At 40.0% G+C, this 26,645-nt stretch overlaps 1 protein-coding gene across 3 annotated transcripts in view; it reads right to left on the reverse strand.

Moving 5' to 3' along the window:
• APBA2 (amyloid beta precursor protein binding family A member 2) overlaps positions 1-24,483 on the reverse strand; it is a 109,732-nt gene extending 85,249 nt beyond the window's left edge. For all 3 annotated transcript variants that reach the window (XM_062583388.1, XM_062583389.1, XM_062583387.1), the window contains exon 1: positions 24,398-24,483. The gene's annotated coding sequence lies outside the window, so the exon portion shown is untranslated. The remainder of the gene's footprint in view (positions 1-24,397) is intronic.
• Between the last annotated feature and the right edge of the window lie 2,162 nt (positions 24,484-26,645).

A 26,645-nucleotide genomic window follows, 5' to 3' on the forward strand; every position in this document is an offset into this window, starting at 1 on the left:
TATGCTTGAATATGCAAGCTACATCAGTGGTGAACACATCCAGTAGAAAATTACACTTCCTTGTTAAACTACCATTTCCCAATGAACAAATCATGTGTGAAAACTGTCCAGACTGTCCTGCTTTTATAACAACAGTTTCTCTTAACTTTTTAATTTTTAAGTTAATTTTAAGTTAATTTTAATTTTTAAGTTAATTTTAATTTTTAAGTTCTTAAAATTTTGAACAGCATAAAAACACTTCAGCAGTATATATTTTGCAATAGTTTCTCACCTGAAGATGTCTGATTTTATAACCACAAAACTTTAATTTTAAAGCAATGTAATTGGACCATTAAGTAGACATACTTTTGGTTCTTAAGGGACCACTTTCACCTAACTGGTGATACTTACTACAGTTTACACTCTACTTTACTATCACTTTCTAACTTCCTCAGTATTTTTCCTGGAGAAGCATGGGATCTGCTCCCCTGCACTGAGCTCAGCAGCTCGGCAAGAACTTGCCCTCTACAAGCAACCTTGTGCTGCTTTTTCCCAGGGAAACTTCTATGATCTGTCCCACTATCACCAGTTTTATGACAGTTAGGGTTGCTAAGATACATACACACAAAAATTTATATATAAAAGGATATTTCAGGTGAACATACTGTTGAACTAAAATGTGACTTTAAACTAAATGCATTAGTCTGCTGATTATTTTTCAGAAATCAATTATTTCATAATGATGCTGGAGGCATGGATTTGAATTTTAGTTGAAGAGAAAAGAATGCTTGAGAAATAACAGAGGGCAATCTTAAAAATGTACATTATGTGGAAGAATAGATATTAACTGTAAAAACTCAAATACATGTAATTTTCTTTTAGTAGTTCTAAGTAGCTCTGAATGCATTATTAGTTATTTTCTAGCCTGTTAGGATTATCATGTCTCTTGAAATCCCTTCAAAAATGTTCTAATTTGCCTCTACTGTAGTCACTGCAGATTTAAGCAGCTAGCCAAAGATAATTCAGTTTTGCATCAGTTCAATTTCAAACCATAATGATAGGAGCTATCTATTCTTACTTATCGTCATCTTCCTATTCTGTTCCAACTGCAGGCCAAAAACATGACTGTAATCCACGAAGAAGCAGGCTGGAGAATAAACTTCTCATAGATCTGCACAGAAGGTATGAAGCATCATATTAAAAATAAATATTAGTGCTTCATTAATCCTGCAGAACCTTAGTTGTATTAATAGTCTCATCTTTACCATTCAAGCTGTCCAACTAAAGGCTCCAAGATTGCTGCAGGGGCTAAGGATTAGCTATTGAACTAGGGCCTAAAGCACCAAACCCAGTGGATTCTAATCTTGAATTGTTAGCTGCTTAGTCGCCACCTTGTGAAAGATTTTTCTTCTATCCAAAAACACAATTATACCAGGTATTTGGAAGAAAATAAAACAGCTGCTGCTCTGCATAGAAGGCAACTGAGTGTCACTAGTTACAGAAAACAAAAATGGCAAAGACTGGCAAAAATCAATGCAGTTATACCCCAAACTACTCCCCTGGACACCCTCTGTAGCATAAAAATGAACGTCAACATCTTATCGCTATTGTGCAGGTCTGCAAATCTGCATCAGATTTGACTGTACTGCATGACAAATGAGAATGCTTTTCTCCAATCCTCAGCCAGCCTGATAGATGATAACTATACTCTTCCAAAGCTGTAGCCCCTAGGCACCCTATCTTATTTGCTCAGGACAAGCTTGATCTATTTGACTTTTTTTTCCCTATACTACTTCACCTTTCATTAAAGCTCAAGTAAATTTAAGCCTCTTCCTCTAAATTCTTTGTATTTGAAATTCTGGCATTGTGCAGAGGAATTAGCTGAATAGCCAGCGATGGTACTTTTTAACATGAACACTATTTTTTATATCCATGAGAAGGGCTGAGGTTTGGGTAGATTTAAGAAAATGAGCTTAGAGCAATCCATTAAAGAGACAAAAGGGAGCAGCCATATAAAGCAAGCAAACAGGTAGCTATGTGTCTCTAAAATGTAACAGAAGAGCTAAGAAACGCTTGTGTTTGTGGAACTGGGAACTCAGAATGATAAGCAAGACAAAAAAAGGGCACACTAACAAAAAAAGGAAACTTTGGAATATTAAAAAAAGGGCAGCACAAAGTGCCATTGTGCAAACCACATGAAAGATAGACACTCAAAAGTAATAGCTAGCAGCACACGCTGTAGGCACCTAATGCAGCTCTAACAGTAAGATCAAAGCGTACAGCGAGGCAATGCGTAATTAGTGGTGGTTTCTGAACAACAGTGCGGCTGACTGACTCTGGCTAGTGGAGCTGGTAGCAAAACATGGTAGCTCTTGTCTGCTTCCAAACATGAAAGCTAATCAAACAGTTCTAATTCAAAAGTGCTAGAAACAAAAGCGGGCTTTTTAGGGTAAGGTAACAGGGAAAGGCAGATGGAAGATTGCAGAGTCTTCCTCTTGCTTCTTGCAAAAGATCTAGAGGAGCAGCCCAGTTTGCAGGTGGGGGCGATGCTACGGGCCCCGCTGCGAGCTGCGTTGGACCCGGCTGCCCGCTGCAGCTCCTCCTAACTGCGGAGCAAGGCCAAAAGCAGGGAGCAGCTGGCCCGTGGGGTGATGGGCACAGCGCATCTGTCGCCTGTTGGTCACCAGTTACCACGGCCCCCGCTCCGCTTGGAGCTGGCCTGGGGCCATTGCCAGCACCCCAAACGACCACACGCCTGTCCCTAGGCAGGGGCCTCGTGGTCGCTGCTGCTGGCAGCCTCTCTCCTGCCGGCAGCAGAACGAGCCAACAGCAGTCTTGGTGGCTAGAGATGGTGGGAGGGAAGCAGTGGGGTTTGGGATGGGTGAAAGCTGCCAGTTTTTCCTGCTGTGATCTCTGCTAGATCCTGACAGATAGAGGTTTTTAGAACTAAGGGCCCTGCCCCTTCCTCGTCCTGAAGCTCACCGCCAACCCCATCAGCCGTGTCCTTAACACCACCGCTCACCTTGCCACAGACATAAATTAAGGGTGACATATTTCAAATCAGGCTATACGGGGCCTTGTGACACCGCACCAGAATTCATTAGGAAGCCTGAGCGCAGGAATTCATTAGGAAGAGCGAGGAGTCCCAGAGCAGAAGGAGGGCCCTGTCCAACTATGTCCCTGAAGAGGTATAACCAGAGCTGCAGCCTGCCTCCAGAAGTGTCCGTAGGGAAACGACAGGCCGAGACCGAACCATGCTGGCGTCTTCCCGCACTGCCACGTACGTGCCCTGTACCACCCCCCAGGCTCGCTTTCCCTCAGGAATCACGCTTCCTCAACAGCAGGCTGCAGCTGTTGGGAGCTCAGCTGGGAATGGCACCTTTTGGGCTTGCCTCAAAGCGCAGGTCCAAATAATCTATTGTTTTAAAACAAAACACTGGATAGTTTTGTTTTAAAATAACTATTGTTGTAAAAGAAAGCAAAAACCCAGAAAGTTTTCATGCAGAGCAGCCAACATAAATAACTGCAGTTATACCCAGGGAATGGAGGGTAGAAACACAGACGCACAGACTGGCTCAGGATCACCTCCTCTTCTTCCAAGCAGATGAGATTTGCTCTTGTTTTTGGCTAATGTATGCTTTGCCTTTAAGAAGCCATATTTTTGCACTTGTCTGTATTTCATTTGATAAGCATATATCAGGTGGTCATCAGAACTCATGAATATTTCCTCATAGTATTTTTCTGAAGCTTTTTCCCAAGTGGTAAGGCCTAATTACTCTTTGGATACTCACTGGATGCAATTTCTGAAAACAGTCACTGATAGCAATCATGGTATTATCTTGGATGTACTTGCTGACAGCAGTTTCTGTGCTTTATTTCGTCTGCTTTCTAGTGAAGAACAAATACAAGTTTCTTTTGTTTTAAATCAGAGAGTTGGAATTGGCATAACAAGATATGACAGGTTACAGCAGAAGTCAGCTCTTGAGAATTCTTTATTTCCCCATGCCAAATCTGAAGATGCCATAAATTCAAATCCTCTGTGCCAGTCATAAAATTTTAATTAGCTAAACTAAAAATACTGGTACTAAACTAAAAATACTGGTACCATTTACCAATGTTCTTATTTATTTCTTAAACCACTAGATTTAACACCACCAAAATAGACTGAAGATTGCAAAAGGCCATCACTAGTGTATTAATACTTCCTCTTCAGCATACACGTGAGCACTCTGTAAAGCTTGATTATAATTAATCTGTAATCTAGTCTCTTGTTTCTCACTGCCAAATGATAAATTAACTACTAGCTACAATCATGGATGAAATATTAATTTATACAATGCCCTGGGGGTACTTCTCTATGTAGTACAAGACACCTTATGAACAGGATCTATCTCAAAGCTTTAATAGAACTATGAAACAAAACAGAACAAATCTAGCCAGGATCACTTGCAACTGTATGAAAACAAGAGGTACACCTACTTAACACTTCTACTATGCAGCACTGAAATACATAAGAAATTAATTTTAGACTTCACTTGAAAGGATGAAGTTCTCTCTTAAATAAACAAAATCAGGTACCTTTCTATACAAAGAGTTAGTATTGTTTGGAGGCTTGTGAAAAACAGTATGATTTTTTTCAAGGTCAAATGATATTCTCTGAGCACAGCACTGTACACATGTTGAGTAGTTGAGCAGGGGGAAATTTGCCAGTTCTAGAAGGGATGTGATTTTTCCCCCATTGCTCTGCAGTGCCTGCTGAAGCATCTCACCGCACATGCAAGTGTGGCAGATGGATCCGGAGGTTCTGCCTCCAGCCTTGCCTGCTTCACAATTTCTTACATGCTGCAGACCATCTTGCAGCATCTCCTTGCCTTCTAGTGCATGAAAACGACCTTTACACAGGTGCAAGAATGATATTCAAATAGTCTCCTCTTCCATAGTCTCTACTCAGGTTCCTCTGCATTTTTTTTCCTGAATGTCAGAAAGACAGAGAAAGTATGATTTTTTAATATGGAGGGGGAGACAGCTCCAAGGAATATTAATATTCTTGTGGCACTTGGCAGTACCAAAATATGCTTAAGATGCAGTATATTGCAAAATTGCAGCATAACAGAATGCCCATTTCCGATTTAGTAGCACTGAAAAAAGGATAAATCCTGAAAAGAAAAATTCTGTCCTCCATCAGTTTTTCACAGTCCAAAGAAAACTGAATACAGCATGAGCTCTTGGTAAGACCACAGGGGACTGCAGTTTCTTTATAAAATGCTAGATTGCATTTTGGTAGCTCACAGCATCCCAGCACAGAATGATCAAATCGAGGCATCTGGTCATTTGACTACAAACTGCTTGAGTTTTGAGCCTATCAGCAATCCAGAATGGCTCTCATAGCACTAGAAATACAGCATAGGAAAATGCTTGCCAAGAACAGGACAAAAAACACTGAGGAAGAAACTGGGTTATTTTCAATTTTCTAAAAGAATATTATTAGCTATTATGAAGCTTTCTGTCATAAGATTTTTTAAAATTCCTTACAACTCTGATATCAATCACTACAGCATACATAAAATAATTTAAAGCTTTAATTACAAAAGAACAGGCAAGGTAATTTGAAAATAGCATACAGATTTAGCTAATTCAGACATTTCAAGCAAGACTCACATTTTGATTTCACCTTCTGTTCTTGCATTTTAATGTTTTTAGCATCCTGCTTTATCAGAAGGTTATCACTAACAAGTGATATTAGTGATAGCCCAGGAAGTCTCAGAGAGCTCCTGTTCTCCTCTCTGGACCCAGCCGTTCGGTTGCTGGTACAATCTGATGGGGAAGAGCAGAGCAGACGAGAAGCCTAGCAACGAAAGGGGGCAGGGGAAAGCAGTACACTGCCTGCTCCAGCGACGCAGCCCGGCAGCAACACTGCTCGTGAGGCAAGAGGCAGAATCATTTGACAGCTTAAGTCTAGAGTACTACAGTGAATAAAGTGCTAATATATCAAAGTTCATTGTACAGAGCTGTCCTCACAGAAATACGAACAGCTTGTTTGCATGGAGTGTAAGACCTTGTAAGCTACTGGAAGCAACTTACAGTTATTTTATTTTTCACAAGGCTCTGATGAAAGTCCCAGTCGCAGCTTTGCTAACAACCCTTGGCAAGGCTTGGGGTCTCATTAGGCACACAGAGCACAGGTCTGACTGCTTCATTACTCGTTGCAAACTTATGGACGGACGAGGCACAGGGTATGTGCTTCTGAGCTTCCACTAGTGTCCCTTGGGGAGGCTAATCCCAAAACTGCTCAGCAGAGGGCACAAGAAAGATGCAGTCCTCAAACAGGCACAAGGCAAAGGGACAGTTCCCAAGGTCACTTCCCAGCAAGCCAGATGATGGGCGTTACCTCTGTCTGTTCTGTTTAAACAGAAAATGCAACTAGGCCTATCATACATAAAGCGCACATAATATTAGTTGAATAAACCCTCATAGTCCATTTGAGATAAAATTCATGATATTAATAATTGCAGGATGTTTCAAACACTCAGCTCTCTGAAAAGTTCAATGTCTGAAGAAGAGGATTTAGAAATAGCAAATGAAAGAACTAGTCCCCAGTGACACCAGGCAAATGAGCAGCATGTTGGCAGATATTAAATCCTACAGCATAAATAATCCCCTTAAACCTGCGTCTGTGAAACCTAACAGGGAATTTATGAAAGTATCTGTCCCTTATGCTCAATTCAAAGTAATTTAACTAAGCAAACAAAGGATGAAAAGCAGGGTGGCCAAGATGCTCTTTACTTTTGGGAAGCTGGATATAGAGGACCTTGGTAAGATTCATTTGATTTAGATGTAAAAGAGGACAGCCCACCATCTATAGTTTGCAATACAAAATTCACACGTTATTTTATGCAGTTCCAGAAAAAAGCAATCAGCCATTGACAGATCATCCCCAATAATCAAGTTGTAAGTAAGGATATCATCTCTTGCCCTAAGTAAAGGGCACATGAAGTTCTTTATTTAGTATGTTGTCACTTCTTTAAACTCCGGCTCTCTGCAGCTTACTTTGGGTGACCTGCAGACAGATCTTTCAGTTTTCAGAGAAGCACTGCATCTACAGAGTGAAAGTACAAATGCTTTTTATTTCCCAAGAGAGCTGTAGATGCTCTGTACTTCAAGGATGAGGATCTTATAACTCTACTAGAGTTAATAAGGTGAATAGTTACAGAAAGCCTATTTCCAGTTCTACTTAGGTACCTATTTCCAAATGTTACTGTGCTCTCTCTCATTTTAGGGAAGATGTAAATGGTGTCAGTCCAAACCTGAGTTTTCTGAGATGTAAACTCTTTAACTATTGTCTTATCAATGCAAAAGAACAATGTTTGGGAAAAGCCTTCTTTTCACCAGTTAAGTCACTTAAGTGATAAAGAACTTGATAACTACTTCATTCTTAGCTGTTTATAATGACTGTTTTTATTGTCAATTAGCTGTATTTGTATACTCACATCTTTATCCTGAGTCAGTCTCTCTCTGTCTTTCTGTTTTAAATGAATCAAACAGGAAACTTTACTATTATCTGTCCATACTTGTACCAGAATCCACCTATGACATTAAGAGTCTTTATTCAGCATATCTAGTTGAAGAGCAAGAATGCATTTACATATGTATTTATGTCAGATAGATCCAGGTACCTAGCTAAATGCAGAGGCAAAGCAGTTAATCCTCTTCACGAAACAGTTACTGAGGTACTTTACCAAAGATTGCCAGTAACTTACAGACAGATGATGGCCAAGTGCTTCCTGTGAAACAGCTTTGAGCAGACAAACAGGTGATACCCCACCCAGATTTCTGCCCGTGGAAATTGCCGTACCAAAGATGGGGATTTTTGATTTTGGAGGATAGAGCTATATTTTACCTTTGTTTTTCTGACTCAGTATCTTTATCACCTAAACACAGAAGATTACAAACCTTTGCTTTCTTTGCTGATGTTAGTGGTGCCAAGGATCAAAGTGCTTTATGGAGTCTGACATTAAACTTGGATGAGAAGACAAGATCAGCTCCAAGTACCTGTTTCAAGAACACCTTAGGTTTGAGAGAGACAAATCCTCACTCAAGTGCTCTGAAAATTGTAGTGATTGCTATAAAGGATCACTGATGTTTGGGAAGTAATGAGACACCTTCACGAGTGATTAAAAACAGGATGTGAAATAGCATCAAGGATCAAGCTCAGGCTTACAAAAGGATTGTGCAGTCTCTGGGATATGAGAGAATGTTGCTCTCAAACTCAACACATGCAAGGTATCTGGATAAAGTTAAACATACAACTAGCTTGCAGCTACAGAATTCTTAAGAAAATGTGACTTTGGCTAACTAGACTGCCTACTCTAGCTTGAAAAAGTGTTTTGGTAAAGATAGAGGCAGGCAAAGTTCAAGTGAAATCCTTGACAGAACAGACATTTTATCTCTCAGCTGAAGGTGCAGGCACTAATTTCTTTGTTTAAAGCCTCCATGTAAAACTGAGCAGTCACATGCAGCCTGGCTCCTGAGGCACAAGGGTTTTTATCCCGTCAGATCCTAAGGGCATGTAAAACAGAAGCAAGATATTTGTATCCTGTTTAGCAGGAGAAGTTGTTGAAAAACGAAGAACTAAGCTTCCTCAAAAAAGTCAGGGCTACAGAGCACTGGTTTACTCCTAATCTTTAGGAGTTGTGGTAAGAACAGGAATGGACTGAATATTTATGAAAATCTCTCTGATGATCTTTGCAAAAAGGTACTTTGATTTTACCTGATTTCAGTAGTAACTGAATCCTTAGGATTCAAGGGAAAATAAACCAAGTCTTCTATCGCTAGGAGATGAAGCCCCAGTAGATGAATCACTTTGGAGCATACCTCCCCTGGTTATGTCAGTCTCTTGAAAGTTCATGGAAGTACTCATTTCCTTTACCTCTTCCTGACAAGAACTGAATGTTTATCTCACTTTTCCCAAGTCATTATAGATTGTTCCAAACACTGGAGACTTTGATCCTGCCCCCTGCAGATGTGTGATAAAGCTGATGGATTGTCATTATCAAAATAAGAGTAAATACAAATATTAGAGCAGAAATCGTAGATCAGACTAGCATAAGCCTTTAGCAGTTCATATTATGCTGTTGATTCTGTGTTGGTTCTTTTTAGCCTATACCTCTTGCATAGTTTTTGACTGAATGTATGTCATTCCTCCAGGCCACCTGTGGTAACCACACTTCAGGAAAGTACAGGAGACAGTATCTAGCTGTCTCTTCTTAGTCTTCTCTGCCACCCTGTGCTTTGCTAGAGATGGGGACAATAAGAGTCCAAGTGACGCTAGGAAAATCCTAACAATTCCTAACAGATTAGAGACTTTAAGCCTGTCTTTCCCTTTCCCTTTCTCTTTCCATTTCCTCCTCTTTCCTTTTAAATCTGTAGTAGGGATAAGTCTGTCTGCCTCTAACTGAATACACTGAATAAAACCTAGCAAGTTCCCACAGATGTAGCTATATCTTCTGTATCAGTAATTGACAGGCTAAGTAGGCAATAAAGCAGTACAGAGCACAGATTTCCTGAATTACGTGGACCATCCTAAAAATAAGGTGTTATCATCAAGCCTTTCACAACAAAGTGAGCAATATACTACGAAATGGGATGGGCTATGGTTGTCCTCTAACAGCAGCATTGATCTATTCACTCCAACCCTGTTACTCCAAATCTACAGAAGCACACAGCATAAAGGAGTATAAAGGCTATAGAAAACATAGGGGGGATTAAACTTGCTTGAGTCCCTCTTTAGGCATTTCCAATCCCAGAATCAACCTCTAGTGGAAGTCAGAGCAATCCCAAAGCCACATTAACGTACATCTGTCTGAGTGTATCATTCAATATGCTCTTTTGGCAGCCAGACAGAAATGCCTTTCTGCTACCTTCCCCTACACACACATTTGATGCCAGGGAGTGTGAAAGGTGATGGTGCTGAAACCAATACAGAAGCAACAGTGGGGTCTTAATGCCTTGGGATTCCCCCACAAAGATTTGTGAATCTTTGATAAGGCAATTGGGCAGCTTTGCAGATTTTAGTGTTCCTAAGAGACCCAAAACCAGTGTAGCAGGCCTGATACCCAAGTTTGCACCCTGTTTTAAGTGCAATGATTTTGTAGACTGTAAAACAAAATGAAAAGAAATAATTTGATATCTTCAAGACAAAGATGAGAATAAACATTAATGCCACATCTACTATGACAACCATAGACTGTTCAGGTTGGCTAAACTACGACAGATGCATTTACAACACAAAGATCTAAAGAGCATGGCAAACACAAATGCATTTTCTGCATGTGTATGGAAAATAAAAACATACACCATTCAGATGTTTAACTGTAAGAGTTGAATTTTTGTGAAAATAGTAAAAGATCATGAAAAAAGTGAAACTTTTTGTTGGCTAGTCAATGAAATTCACATTGTCTGTATCTTAAAGAGCATTTTCATTTAAAACCATTCAAGATGAGCCTTGAAGCCAAGAAAACTTGTGTGTCTAGAAAGACTTTAGATCACCTCTCTTGTGAGCAACTAAAACAGAATATATCCATGTTATCAAAGTTCAGCAGCTGGAAGCTTTATCCCTTGCCAGATTGAGCAGTAGCTTGTCTCAAATTGCTTGGCATCAGACAATCATTCTTCAGCCTGTAGATGTTTTTCAAAGCAAGCTATTGACTTGCCTTCAAAGGGCCACAATTTGTCAACTCAGAAATGCTGTCACAGAAGATGTGCAAGCTGGGTGGGAGCCTAAGTCTCAAATTCTATTAACTCCTTTGACACTTTAATGACCAGTTTTCTGACATATAATGAATAACTGTTTAGCTGCTGTAGCAGTAGGTCAATGTTAATCTGAGTAAAAAGTCTTTAAAAATAGTTACATTATTTTCATAGCAGCAACTTCTCTTGTGCTTTGATAATCATTTATGGCTTGTAAGACAATGTAATATTAAAATGTTTAGCAGGCAACAGTAATTACAGCTGTTCTTCCAGACTTACAAACCAAGTTAACCATAAAATATTAATTCTCACTAAAACTAACTCCAATTTGTTAGTACTTCATATTTAAACTTTTACTGGGGAGAAACCAAAAACTTAAAAATACCTAAAACCATAATGAACTTGAAGTTTTCTCTTAAGAGACCTCTGTTAAGAACTTTGTCTGATATATAACACTAGATAATAAATAAGAGTGCAGTGCATTATTACAAATAATAGACTATATTTTCAGCAATAAGAGTTCTGGATTAATAACTCTCTGTTCCCAGGGCATACATCTCAAAAATTCAACATAGGCCTGTGCAACACTTAAGCAAATGACATCTATGCTAACCATCTCCACAAGGCTGAAAATTAACTGCTATGCAATACTCCAAAAAAGCATTATTACAATGTCAGCCATTCCAATTATTAAAAGCACCATGTGTTTGAGTAAGATATGGTGTCAGGGTTAATCAGATTTACAGTTAGCCTAAACAGGAGAATTGTTGTGACTGCAGCAGGTAAAATAATGGTATCACATGGAAAATTTCATACATAACAGATCTCTTTGATAAAAGGATTCCTGAAGCACAAGGTGGTTGTGCCCTGGTACGACGGAAGGTTATAGCTAGATACAAGAACTGCAGAGAACTACACACAGGAAACTTCATGCTCCCTACCTGTCTATTCCCATTCTTGGTGTCATATGGTTCTCAAAGGACTAGAATATGTTTTGCAGAGCATTAATGAAGATTTACATTTATATGTATAAGCTTATATGAAAGCAAGAATTCCTCTATTTTATTTCATCTCTGGCAAGATACTTCTGTTTTGCTTAATTCACTTGAATAAATAATATCTTTCCAAATTTCTCTCAGTAAATGTAGCTGTGCACAGGAATTAAAAACATTTTTCCTTTCAACATGAACTAACTGATAGATCACTGAAATATCTTACCTGAAACATCAGCATTGACGCATTGTGGCTCACAGCGTATTTTGTATTTATCTATGAATTTTCCAATTCAGTATTCTATGTCTCTCATTATCACTAAGCATGCAGTAAATAGCTAGTAAGCAAGAATATAAATGACAATATGAATCTTTCTAATACTTATTCATCCGTGTTTGGATTATTTAGTCCTGAGAAGATTGTTTTTTCTCCAACTGGTGCTCAGGACTACGTGTGTATAATTTTGGTATCAGGTTTGGAATGAGCAATGCCTTGTCTGCAGATAATGGTCCATTTCCTTCAATAGATAGCACAAAGTACCAAGGGCGGCAGAATATGATCCTTAAAGAATACTATATATAATTGTTGTGCTCATTAAGAAAGTCAATCGCAGACAAATTCCTGAAACAACAATTGGACAAATTCCTATTTTCCTATCATTAGGTCAAATAGCCTTTATCTTTATAAGTTTAATTATAATGGTCTGAACAACTACACCATGGCATCTTTCTCTTCCTCCTAACTAGAACTTCTCAGGTTACAAAGAATCACACAGCTACAGCCCTGGATGTGGAAGGATTTTGGGGAGCAAAGCACGTCAAGGAAGTTTGTATCTTGTAACAAAAACGGAGACTTGAAATACCAGTGAGCAGTGCCCAGTTCAAACAAAAGGTTAGCCTGCAGCCACCTACTCTGCAAAGACAAGACACACACAGTCCCCTAATAACAGAAGAGTTGTTCTCAATTAAAAAATAATAGTAATAATAAATTACTAGAATTACCAGAAACAACAAATGTAGTTACATCATGCAGACCTCTCCTGGGTTTTCTCAACGGGTGTTTGACCTTAGAAAGTTTCCTTACAGGAAACAATTTTGTACCATGACATATAGTCTAACATTGCAAGGCTGTAAATCAACTTTTGCGCCCTCTGACATCTGATCATTAGATTCAAGTGCTGAACATGTACATAACATTTTCCTTTCCATTTAATTCTTCATCTTTTATTTGTTATAGTCAGAACTGTCATTTGGGCGCAAATTAATCCTAAACAATTTGTGTTTTGGGAAAGCCCATTCAGCAAAGCTTCATTTTGTTGAAAGCCACCCCTCCAATAAAGAGCAGAAAACTACAAGCAAGTCTGCAGGCTATAGGGGAATGAAACAGAGTTTGACACCCCACACTGCCACAGTACTGATCAAGAACAGTAACAACAGACGCAGTGTAACAATTATAGAGTTGTCCTTTTACAGTCTCTGTAACACAGAATTTCTTTTTCTACTTGTGCTGGCTCACAAACTCTTTATATTCATACAGCTGATTCATTTAATGCATTCTTTCATAAACGTAGGCCTTTTTATCTCTGTAATTTAAGCCAGCAAAAAGGTTAAGAGCAAAATTAAACAAAATGGTAACGCTAAGTGGAGTTTTCCCAGTTGAGTATAATTAACCTCTTTTAATGAACTGACTGATAATTAGAGCTATACCTGTTATTCCAAGTTATCGGTAAATGTTTAGTCTGTTATTCATTAAACCCAGTCTTTCACACCCTATCTCTTCTCCAATATGAGGTTATATTGACTCTGTACCACATTTTTCTGCTCTTATGATATTCTCTTCCTCTACCTTTTTATACCAGAAAAAGTATAAACAGAACATACTAAGCTGTCAGTAGCAATGTCTTACTAGCAATGCCAGTTTACTGCTATCTTTGTAAATTTTTACCATAAAGAGGTCCTATATCCTTAGCTTGCTTGTAGGCTCCACTATATTAAGGATATATGTATTTTAAGAATAGTTCTATTTCATTCCAGATTCCTATTGTGTTGGTTAGTATTTCAGTTCCACATATGTGGAATTATTATTTATAGTCAGCTATATACATGTAAATATATATATATATACATACTAGAAATTTTATAGCCAGATGCAAATACTTCAAACTTTACTGTCTTCTCTCTCTCTCTCTCTCTCTCTTTTTTTTTTTTTTTTTTTTTTTTTAATTTTCCCCTTTGCTGGTCTTTTGGGTATGTGGGGGTCTCAGTGGTCTTCAGCACATTTCTCATGATGGGCAGCCTGGCCTGCTGCTCAACAGGAGAAATCATTGCTGGATTGGTTAGCCTGCAGCCACGTAGTCTGCAAAGACAAGACAAGTGCAGTCTCTTAATAACAACAGTTGTACCCAAGCACAGTGGATGGTCTGAAGAAAAGACCAGGAGAAAGGACTGCTCCCAGTCCAGCCAGAGGTGATGGCAGCCAGTGCATCCACAAGCCCAACACCGGCTCATCGTCAGGCAGGGTCAACCCCAGTTAGAATCACATGTCCATCTGATGTTGAGAGAAGTGTAACCTTAATGGCAACATGGACTTCCTCCTGTCAAAAGGCAAGATCCATTGGGCCAGCATCTGGTGAGGATTAGGAAACTTAACTGAGAGTAGCAATAGCCTGGACTCCCTGTAATGCTATCCAACCTTATGATGATATTTAGCAGGACTACATTAATTTAATACATTACCTTAATTACTATATTAATTCAATTAGGACTATTACATAGATTAAAATATGTAACAGCGTATGAAACAATTACTGATTAAAAAAAGGCTAGTTGAGATAATCTGGATGGCATTTGTTTGTCTACATTTATTGTGAATGGCTATAAAAATGTTAACTACAACCATAAAGAAAAAAAAATCCAGTAATTTAAGCTTAACTCATTCAAACAGATTCTGGTTAATTTCAAGCAAATTATTTCCACCACAACTACTACTGCATTAGCAATCACAAGAATTCTTCAAAATTAGTTAAAGATGTCATAGTTTTCTTCAGATATTTAAAGTCCATATTCACAGTTTCTCCTTTCTTCAGGCCTGTGTGAATGGAAACTCGAAGCTGAGATTCTCACACACCAACAGCTGGACCCTTAACTAAACCATAAAATATCACAAGACTCACAAAAAAAATACATTAACACATCTCATTAATTTGATGCTGGCTCAAGAATAAGCCTAAGATTCTACTAAGTTGTGATTAAAAATATCTCAAACACAGAGATACAGAGAGAGAGGGAACAAAAGGAAATTACTCTCATAAAAGGCTAGTGCTCTAATATAAAAAAAAGATCTCAATTTTCCCTCATTCCAGTTTTTAAGATGCAAAGCATAGAAGACTATGGTTCTACTCTTCCTGTAGCAAAAGCAATCGAGTACAAAAATGAGAAAGAGATATTTGTATGATGGGAAGCTGGTCAGCTAACAGTTCGTTCCTTTCCTGAGCGCTACTGCACAAAGCAAGAACCAGGTAAGGATAACACTGTGGATAAACCATTAGACACCGAGTCTGGAAACCCTGGTTTTATTCCTGGTTTAGTTACCCAGCAGTGTGAAGAATTCTGGGCAAGTCATTCTAATGTAGCTGTCTTAGTCTCACTGCCTGTAAAACAGGGCTATCAAATGCACTTTCTTTGTTCAGATGCTTTCTGGAAAGCAGTTCAATAGCTAAATTTTACTTCACATGACACTGCAAAAGAATTACAGTAACAATATATACATCTTATGCCTCAATAAAACTAATATAAGGTTATTCTTCCCTAGAGCAATATAATCTTAACAGCACTTTTTTTGTTCAAATCATCATCTCTAATTAGATCAGCTGCTAGTTGGTGGTTCCAGTTATGATGAGTATTTGTAGAATAATAAATGGGGGACAACCATCAGCTGAAATACATGGTTTAGAGATAATTTAATACAGTTGGAGATAGGTGTAAAAACCAAGTGCCAAAAACCCACTAAGGTGTGTCTCTTTTCAAGTACTGAAAATAGTAAGCATCACAACAGTTACACACTGTCCTTTTTACTTCTGGGGAAATGAGTGAGATTTCCTCCCAACTTTGAAAACACAACAAAAACACAAAGAAAATCTCTCTTATATATATATATATATATATATATATATATATATATATATATATATATACACACACACACACATACATACATACATACACACACACACACACACACACATAAGAGAGAGAGATGCATTCCAAATATCCCACAGGTATTTTCATAGTGAATCTTCCCTGAAGCAAGCGGGCAGTCATTAACCAGCAATGAAGGATTCTACCCTCAACAACCCTCCTGACACTGGCTTAAGAAATGCAGTGCAGCTCAGCTAAGAACATTTCCCATCCTCAGCTTCTCTCATGCCACTGGCGTAGGGTCGAGTATGAAATTTCTAGTCACTATCTGAATTCCTTCTGTCTCTGTCTATCATCCAGCACACCACAGCTCTGATCTCCTGGGCTGTAATATGTCAAATACTTCTACATAATTAAAGTCACGTTCACAGACTTACTGGCAAAGAATGTCACAGGGATAAGATTCTTTTTAAAGCTACCTTATCTCTAATCAAGAGTTGTATGCCAGTAACACAGTATTTTGTGCCTAAAGGATTCAGTTTCTTTTTAAATAATAGAAAAACACTGCTTTCTCCTCCACAATCCAGCAATAACAAGAAAATATTACTGTGCTCTGGTTTCCCATTGTAATTATAAATCAGAGACTATGAAGGATGGCGAGAGGCATTTATTTACTGATGTAGGCAAAATGCACATTGCCATTATTTATGGAAACTATAATTTATATTCCTCTCAACACATACCTTTATTGCACTAGCAAACAGAATGTTTCCCTATTTTATTGGTTCATTTGTCTCTGAGATTTTTGTTGTTGTGTTTTGGGTTTTTTTTAAAGGGGAAAAAATGTATGGAGGTCAATAATACATGAACAAATTGATGACAAGGTTTATGGACTGTCAGGGTATTTTATATTTTAACATACTGTTAACAGTTCATGCTTTTTTAAATGCAAATTTGGGTAAATTCAAATATCAAGGCAAGCAATTCTGGTAGCATGGCAACAACATGATATGCTGCATAGTAAGAGTCTGGAACTAAGGCAAGCCTTTGCTTCTTTCCTATTCTATATCAGTTTATAAGAATAGAAATATCTGTGTTTTCTGTTGAACTGTTCTTATGACTATGCCTAAGTTAGTACTTGTAATGGACTTTTAAACAGTATGTGCACAAATATAAGCACAGGATTTGCACCCCGACTCAAGACAGTACAGAAACTCTTGGAAACCTGTTAGCAGGCAGCAAACAGTTTTAGGTAACATCTGAAGAGCAATATCTAAAGACTTCTAGGTTCCTGCCCAAAAGAACTTTTATTTATTTATTTATTTATTTATTTACTCTACTATGTACTATCTGGATTTGGTTTCCTATATCGGGGAAATGCTTAATGGGAACGAAATTCTAATACAAACATGGAAGAAAATTTATGATAACAGAAGTCCTTCTATATGGCTAATGAAACATGATAAAAGGACGGAAGGAGTAAAAGATGGAGGCAGTACAGAAATTATAGACCCAGCACTCACAAAAATTAATAGTTAGGGCCAGTAAGCATATGACCACATAGACTGTCTTTCCAAATATAGCCATTTCATGTGGCACGATAGCTCATTAATAGGGAATACATGGAAATAGAAATAGGAACCCTTCAGGTAAGAAAAACCTTCCTTTCTCATTGTTAATAAAATAGATTTTACTCTGATTTACAACTCATGTAGGGGGAAACTAGACCTGTCCATAAAAGCATACTGGGGGCAACCATAGTGACAGAGCACTGGAACAGGTTGCCCAGAGAGGTTGTGGAGCCTCCTTCTCTGGAGATCTTCAAGGCCCGTCTGGATGCAACCCTGTCTAACATGCTCTAGGTGACCCTGCTTGGGCAGGGAGGTTGGACTAGATGATCTCCAGAGGTCCCTTCCAACCTTACCAATTCTATGATAGTGCTGAAAACCTTGCCAATTCACATTCTATGATGTGGTTTCAGAAGAGTCTTTAAAAGTAACTCAGATGTCATTTCATGGAGCAAGAAATTCATGTAAACTGTTTTTTTACTGTAAAGTAACTTCAAATTCTGCTCCAGTTTCTTTGGAGGGAGAAAAAGTAAAACACACAGTGATCCTTATTATCACGTCCCTGGACAGGCTGAGCATCCAGGCCCCTCCTCACTAGCACAATACTCAAGAAGACTTGAGCATTTAAACCACATTAAAAACATGAATGTGTATACCACCTGTATAGTATACGAACCATGGAAGAGGCATAGGAATGAACAGGAATGAAGGGGGAAGGAAAAAAAAAAGAGAAGAAAAAAAAAAAAAACTGCACTACGCTTGGAAGATTCTGAAACGGCCCATTATTCATCTAATAACCAACACTTTCACAATTTTTAAATTAATATTTCAAAATATAGATTAGTACTATAGCTCTCCTGAATTGGTTATGGCATTCAATGTTAGCTAATCAAGAGTGCATCCAAGGATCTTATTAAAATGAAATTTTACAAGTATTTTGTACATACTTAAAAAGATGGAAATGTAAACTCTTTCTCAAAACTGGCTTGATTTTAGTATTGAATGCTCTTTGTAACAAGAAATCTAATTATGTTTTCTCCCAACAATACTTCAACTTCCGAAAATGCTTCTTGACTAAGAAATTGCAGCTAAGATGGCAATCTTTAATAATTAGAAAAAATATAGACAAGGATAAAATAACAAAAAAGTTATTTTATGTATAATGTAAGATTTCATTCTTTCTTTGACCTAAAAAACAGCTGTTTTGTTGATCCTAAACACTGTAGGCCATAGAGGTCTAGTTATTCTGGGAGGTTCTTATAATACCATTTAGAGAGGTGCTGTTCTGGGGGAACTTAGAGCACCCACCATGCATTTTAGCTTATAGAAAAATAAATAAAATGTGGTTTAGAAATACGTGACTAAATGTCTTGGGGATACTTGAGCACCAAGAAAAAGAAAGCCATAGAGTCTGGGATTTTTTTTTTTTTTTTCGCTCTTCAAACAGTCACTCTTTCAGAGCCAACACTTTAAAAATCTGTCACTTCCTCCTCCTCAGGGAATTTTCACATACAAAATAGACAGATGCAGGATTCTCTCCACCAATACACCTGTTGCCTTGTTTTCCTCCCCTCTTCTTTCCTTACTCCCTTCCTTCCATGTTCTCTTGCTTTATGATATGCTAATTGTATTTCCCTAATCAGTACAGTGCTCCTCAAGTAAGTCAGCACTTAAAGGTCCTTCCCTTAGGGAAAAGGTGAACTTTCTCCAAGTTTTAGTGCTTCTTCAGTAGCTTATCCAGAGGAGGAGACTGCACTGGTGTCCTAAGAGATCATTCTGACATCATTCCTAAAACCTCAGGCTCTTAGCACGCAAGATGGGAAGATGAAAGTCTGTGTATGAGAACATGACTTCTCCATCTCCATTAACATGCTAAAATATGAATTTACATTGATATTTCTGATTTTTTTATACTTCCTGCATCCTTTCTTTTTTCTCTTTGAGGCTTTATTGTAGAAAGATTTCAGATTTCCCAAATCAATGAGAACAAATCCGCTCAATTTTTATTGATAATACTATCTCACTAAATCCCCCAGAGAACCCCGTAGTGTTATGTTAAGATAATCACTTGGCTGTCACCCACAACAAATTCAAACTGGAACAAATGGAAAGCAGAGATGACTCTATATAGTCACTGCAGCAAGGACATTTTACTGGATAAAATAGGAATGAGCCCAAAAGGCACTATGTTACCTTGTCAGACAACGAGTCTTGGCACCCTGGACTAATGTGGTCAAGTAACTTGTGAGAATTCCTCAGCTGTGAGATTTTTTTTTTTTTAATAAAAGATATTGCTATACTCCAGTGACAGTACAAGAAAATTGCCTCTTGGGACCCCCTTACCAAATCTTAGCTAATTCTAATCTCTACTGAGGTAAAAGAATTTTAGTAAATCCTTCAAGGATCTTGGGAACCCTTGACACACGAAGGTAGAAGTCTCTTAAGAAAAAAAAGCTTGCGAGGTCTGGCCCCTCTTCTGTAGGAAGGTTTTAGGAAAGAAAAACAACAAATTAAACTCTTTGAAAACACTCAAAGATAAAGTACAGTCAACCTGGGGAGATGAACTTCTGCAAATGTTGTGGTTGTCAAGTGTATGTGGGATTTCTCTAGGAGTATAAGATAAAAAGAGGGAAACCTAGAAATAATGCTTACAGATATTCCTAACAGTAATGTGCTAAATTAAATTTGTACTTTATTCAGTTAACAAAGTGGAGACATTTAACCAACCTTTCAAGTAATAAAACAATAACAAGCTATTCCTATGTGGATAGATCTTCATTACTGAAGTCTGTAACTAGGAAGGCTATTCTCTGAGGTAAACTTTAACAGTTCAAACCAGAACTATCCCAGGATACGCCTCTGCTCACCTCCCAGTGGGAGTCCAGGTAGCTATGAGCAGCACTGCAGAAGTGCTGCTCTTTGAAAATCCTTATTTAGACTCCAAACCTCACACCAGTTACAACTGAAACATTTCTCCCTTCCAAGACTTCCTGTATCCCTTTTTACTGACTTGTCCTTTCCTCTTCATCTATTTCTAGTTCAAAAGAAAGTGATCCCTTCATGCATGAGTATACTTCAGAGTATGTACCTTTAGCAGTATTTCACTCAACCTTATTATCTAAGAATGATGCTTTTTCCTTATTGTCCCCACAGGGCTCCTAGTTCCTCCTCCTCCTCCTAGGTGGTAATACCTATTAACCCTACAGTTTTCCATAGCAGCCTCTGCTCAGCTCTGATTTACTCCTTTTGAAGTGTGAGTCACCCTCCTCTCCTGCAGTAGGTGAATGAAGGCAGCATGTACTGCAACCAAAAAGGACTATGGTGCACTCAGATGACAGTGCTGGCATTAGAAGCAAACAGTTTATTCCTTATCTATTTTTACCAGTTGTAGAAGATTTTTTTTCCTGGAAAATAATATCATTAGTAGAGATGAATCTTAAATTTTATTCAAAATTGAGACTTGGAAAAAATGTTCTCATGCATGCCATGAAAAGAATTCTAAGAGCCGTATTTTCTGCTCCCACCGGCAGGACAAGCCTAAAGCAACGAATACTTCAAGAAATGCACTATGCTTTCTTGAGCAGCTTTTCACACAGCTCTTAAGGGTAAATAGGTCCTCAGGGAAAAGAAGGAAAAAAAAAGTCAGATCCCCACATTTTAATTCTCTCTTCAATAGCCTAAAGCATTTGCAAGTACCTGAAGTATTCGTAATGAACGTTCGACTCAGCAGTCACGTTTCATGGAGTGTCTAAGAACTAGTGATTTCTGATTCTGCTTTCAGCTCTTCCTCTTACCCCACGATGTGCATGTATCAGTGCTTTATTTTTCCCAGCTACAAGAACTACTAATATGTCTCTTGCATTAAGATTGCAATGCTTTAATCGCCTCACAGGAGCTCTGAAAGACATTACTTTGAAATGGTCTTGCTTGCAAGGAGCAAATTCTTGCTTTTGTTTATATCTGCATTAAAAGACTAATATGTCAACCAAAGACTTCTTACAATCAGGAGGCTTACAGCAACGCATTAGTTTACCCACACAGGTAATAGCAGTTGGCCAGCGTGGCATACTAATATCTACATTCCATCTTTGCTGTGACGGAATAGTTTTAGGATGGAAATTCTACTCCTTTCTAATAAGTTCTGACTTCTGGAAACATTTCTGCTTCTTAGATCACTTAAGGATAAGTAAAAACTGAACAGTTGCTCATAGGCTCATAGGATTATTCAGGTTGGAAGTGACAACAAGTCTCTCATCCAACCTCCTGCTCAAACCAGGTCAACTGGCCAGGTTGCTCAGGGTTTTATCCAGTCTGGTCTTAAAAGCCTTCAGGGATGGAAACTGCATAGGCTTTCTGGACAACCTGTTCTCATGCTTGATTGTCACAGGGGAAACGTTTCTCCTTATATCTACTCTGAAGCTCTCTTGCTTCAACATATGCCTGTTACTTCTCATTATACTGCTAAGCACCACTGAAGAGTCTGGCTCTGCCTTCCTGATGACCCCCTTGTAGATAGTGGGGAGCTGCTGTTGGGCCCCTCAAAGCTTCCCGTTCTCCAGACTGAGAAAGCCCTGCATCCTTAGGTTCTCCTTATCATGTATCTGCTCCAGCCCCAGCCAATCTGGTGGCCATCCACTGATCTCACTTCAGTTCATTCCAGTTTATCTATGTCTTTCTCGAACTGGGGCCAGAGGAGGAGGGAGCGGCAGGGGAAAGAGGTAAGGCTGGACATAGTTTTATAGGCACAGTATAATGAGTGTTGAGTAGGGAGGGATAATCACTTCCTATCGGTCTACTGCCTTCATACAGCCCAGGATGTTGTTGGCCTTTCTAGGCTTGCTCATGTGCAGTTTGCTGTCCACCAGGATCCCAGAGCAGCGCTGCTCTCCATCTGCTCAGTCCCTAGCTTGTATTGCTGCGAGGGGTTAAAGCATATCCTATTTATTTACAAGGGGTATTGGTATCACAAGTCTGGGACCATGTGAAAAAGCATCTGAAGCCCACATCCTGAACATGACTCCACTGAACTTCCCAGACTGAGGGTTGGGTTCAAAGTCTACAACCAATAGGCTGTTCTGGACAGAAATAAGATCCTTCCTATTTCTCTGTGAGAAATAGCTAGGAACAGATTATTTTTTTGCTAGATTTCTTTACCTTCACAGCACAGGAACATAAGCTGGAAGAGGTTTGAACTACACTATTTTCAGAAATGATTTCTTAGCAAACATTCTGATCAGACTGGTAGGAGAGATGCTACAATCTCACTTCTTGGAGTGAATCTTCATATACACTGCCTTAAGCAAAGGTCACCATTAAAGACCTAGTTCTCCTTTAAATTCATGTGCAATCTCCAATCTGAACAGGCATTAACCACCTAAATGCATATACACATACATACATACATATATATATATATATGTACACATATACACACACACATACATACACTTTTCAGAGTGCTTCCATAAGACTGACCAAAAGACCTGAGCAGCCATGGTCTTTCCAAGAACACTCTTCTTAAGATCAGAGGGTCAGAGAGAAGTAGTAATGTAGCTACTGATTACAGGCAACACTGTATTTTCAAAAATATCAGAGATTTTAGGTTTAGGAAGACTGACAGAATCAAGATTTACAATAACAGGTCCTCAGCCTGAGATCCAAGAAGCCCAAAGCAGAGTCAGGACAGCAGCTTCCTTGGCAGTGGGTACCCGCAGCACCACATGCAGAAGGAAGAGTTCTTTTCTCCCTGTCTGTCCCTTATTGAGAAGGAGCTAGGCTATAAAGAGATAAATTTCAGTCTTATGCTGTAAATCACTTCAACATACAGATAATTAATATATACCGTATTTTTACTTCTTAAAATGGCAATAAACAGTTATACTAAAATTCTTCACCCTTAAAAGTCACCTTATTTGGAAATAGTATTGCTTACATGTGACCATACAAAGCTAGGACAGCAGTTTCTTCCATTTTTTACGTATACAGTTCCATTGGTTAAATAAGGAGGGGTTCTTGGGTAACAGGTATAATACGCAAAATACCGTTGCTGCAAACAGGTTTTGCATCCATGGCAGATTATATGGTGGCTTCGACAAGGTAATATAAGCGGAAACAATACCTGTATTTTTTTTTTTACCCAATCAGGCTATAGTATTTTAAGATTTTTTCTTAAATATCAGTGCACTGCACCTTATCTCTGTATCATGTATGCTGTATAACCTCTTGTGTCTTTATTTAAATTTTTTTTATGTCCTCGCTAGCATACAGCATCCATCAGAAGGGCACTGAGCAAGTGAACCACACAAATCTGAAAGCCCAGACCGTTGTCTGAGGCAAAATAAGGCAACCGTTGCCTCACTCCCCATGCAGCCTTCCCTCCCTGTTCTCCCCCCACATTCCTTTTGTTATGGCAATACCAAAAAAAAAAAAAGTCTCAAAAAAGGAAAAACGAACAATACTGTAACGTTTTGTGCTGTTTATCTGAAGAAAAACCAAGTGGAGAATTTTTAATTGAGCGGCTTTTCCCCCCCTCAGACCTCCTGATGAGGGGAGGGTAATAAAGGGGAGTGGATGAGAAGCCCCGCTCCGCTCCACACGGCGGGCACGGCACACCAGCCTCCGGCGCTGCTGCTCGCCGTGGCGGCTCCTCTCCCACGCCTCGGGGCCCCGTCGCGGCGCACCGGCTGCTCAGCCTCCGGCCCCCCGCGAGCCGCCGGCGTCCCCGCGCTTCCTCCTCACGACGGCTGGGAGGCAAAGCAGCGCCGCGGCCGCGCCTCAGCGGCCCCGGCCCCGCTCCCCGCCCGCGCTAACGGCCGTGAGGCGGCGGCAGCGCCTCGCGCGCGAGGGGCGCAACGGTCGCGCGGGCGGGGGGGAGCGGGGGAGGGGCCGGCGCCCCCACGGCGCCCCGCGGGGTGCCCGCCCGCCCGCCCCGGGATGACACGGCCCGGCCCGGCCCGGCCCGGCCCCGCTCCTTACCCTGCTGGCAGCGGCGGGGCCGGTGCCGCAGCCCGCGGCGGAGCGGCAGCCGCTCTTTTGTGTGCCTGCCTCGGCGCCGCGCACCGCGACGGCGGCGCCGCCCGGGAAGCTGCGTGCCACAATAGCGGCGCCCGCCCGGGAACCTGCATGGCGCATAGCGGCGCGGCGCGGCCCCGGCCCCGGCCCCGGCCCCGGCCCCGGCCCCGGCCCCGGCCCCGGCCCCGGCCGCTCGGAAGTTCTCTGAGGTGCGAGAGCTGCTCCGGGAGCAGCATTCCTTAGGGTGACTGGTGAACACGGCTGGTTCGTCAGGCCTTTCACAGATGCCGCTCGCTCTTCCCGCTGCACCTGCTGCGGCGGCGATCACTTGCTCTGTGAAGGAGCACGGGCCAGACCAGTACTCAAACACGGCCACGACAGCAGTTGCCCTTAAGTGGCAAATTTCAGACTGCTAGCTATTCTTGTGGCTGAGCGTAAAAAGTAATCCTATCTTCCTGATAACAGCGAGAGCGAAAAGTCATTTTCATTTAACCGTACAGCATTCCCATCAGGTAGATCTGGACGTCCGCTGTAATCGCTGCGCGTCCAGCCTGGCGCGCTTGGTTTGCGCTGGGCTAGCGGCACCCAGCTCCGACTCAGGTGCCGTGTACACGCAAGGCCCTTCGTAGAAACACCAGTCCGAGGTTTCTTCATTCTTGGTTTTCGTCTGTTGCGAAGATTTCTATTACATAATAGAAACACCTACTGCACAGTAGCCATTTTAAAGCTATTTTCTGTTACAACTTTCTGTGCTGACTTTTCTCATTTGTCTCTAGCTTAATTACTTGACTGACTTTAGTACTTTGATTCTTTTTTTGAAGATGATGAAAACTCAGATATTGCATAAACTGGATGTATGTTGCACGCTTATGCAGAAAGTTATATATTATCTGTTGTTGGGTTGTTTGAACATTTGGAAGATCATGTTTCTTTGTTCATGTTTGAACATTTGGAAGATTCAGACTGTAAATTCTCAAAATTATTAACTTAATGAAATAGCCTCAGGTACATAAGAAAGTCTTCACTTTCTTGGTCAATACAGCAAGAGCAGTATTCCCAGTTTGATCAGGCAGTAGGTGGTATTTTTTTCCAGAAGTTGCTGCAGCTGTCGATGCTGTGCTACCACCGACCTCTCAAAGACCGCGGTGGTTCCAGAAGGGGTGGCCTTCAGCTTCGTGTTTAAGTTCCTAACAAGCCTTCTTCCTCTGCTTTGTTTTGGAGATGGTCACTCAGCTGGATGGTTATTTTAGGAAAAGATGTAGCAAAATGGAAGGCAAAGACCAGGTGCATTAATTAATCTACTAATTAAACAAGAATGAAGAAACCTCAGACTGGTGTTTCTATGAAGGGCCTTGTGTGTACACGGCACCTGAGTTGGAGCTGGGTGCTGCTAGCCCAGGGCAAACCAACTGCACCAGGCTGGACACGCAGCGATTACAGCGGACATCCAGATCTAGCTGATGAGAAGGCTATACAATTAAATGAAAATGACTTTTTGCTCTTGCTGTTATCAGGAAGATAGGATTACTTTTTACGCTCAGCCACAAGAATAGCTACAAGTCTGAAATTAATCTACTAATGCACTTTTCTACTAATCTTTATTTTCTAGAAATAATCTTTTCCATACAAGACCTCCACAGAGGCAGAAGTGGGATTAACCTATCAAAGGTGAGAGACTTTGCAGTTCTAAAAGAGTGAGGACTTCCATTTTAAAATGTCAGTGTTAGCGTTTATACATTGTTGTTAGTTCTTACTTACATACTAACAATCTTACAGCCTACATGATTCTGCGCTTCAAGTTTAAACTGTTGAAGTTACCTTTCTGAGTCTAGTGCCACTCAGCACCTTTATGAGAAGTACTACGGCTACCATTTCAGAGATTTCTTCTGTTTCAGAGTCTTCAAGAGTTTGGCTAACAAGACAACTGCATTGGTAAAAGAATCGAGTGTTTACTGAGACAACTGAGTAACTTTTTCTCTTAATTAAAGGTGCTTAAGTACAACCAACTCACTACAGGAAGAGGTTCTTATACAGAGAGAATCAACTGAAGCTCCAAGGAAATGATTTAAAGCACTTACTGTAAGTACATTATCTACACAATTAGATATTGTGAACATCCCTGTATTTCCTGGTCTTTCTGTGAGAGTTTCTTGGTCACACCACTTTCCATTCATCCTTTTTAGCAATAAAGTCCAAATCCAAGGAATGTCCT

Source organism: Rhea pennata, chromosome 10, assembly GCF_028389875.1.
Source record: "Rhea pennata isolate bPtePen1 chromosome 10, bPtePen1.pri, whole genome shotgun sequence".
NCBI classification, from domain to species: domain Eukaryota; kingdom Metazoa; phylum Chordata; class Aves; order Rheiformes; family Rheidae; genus Rhea; species Rhea pennata.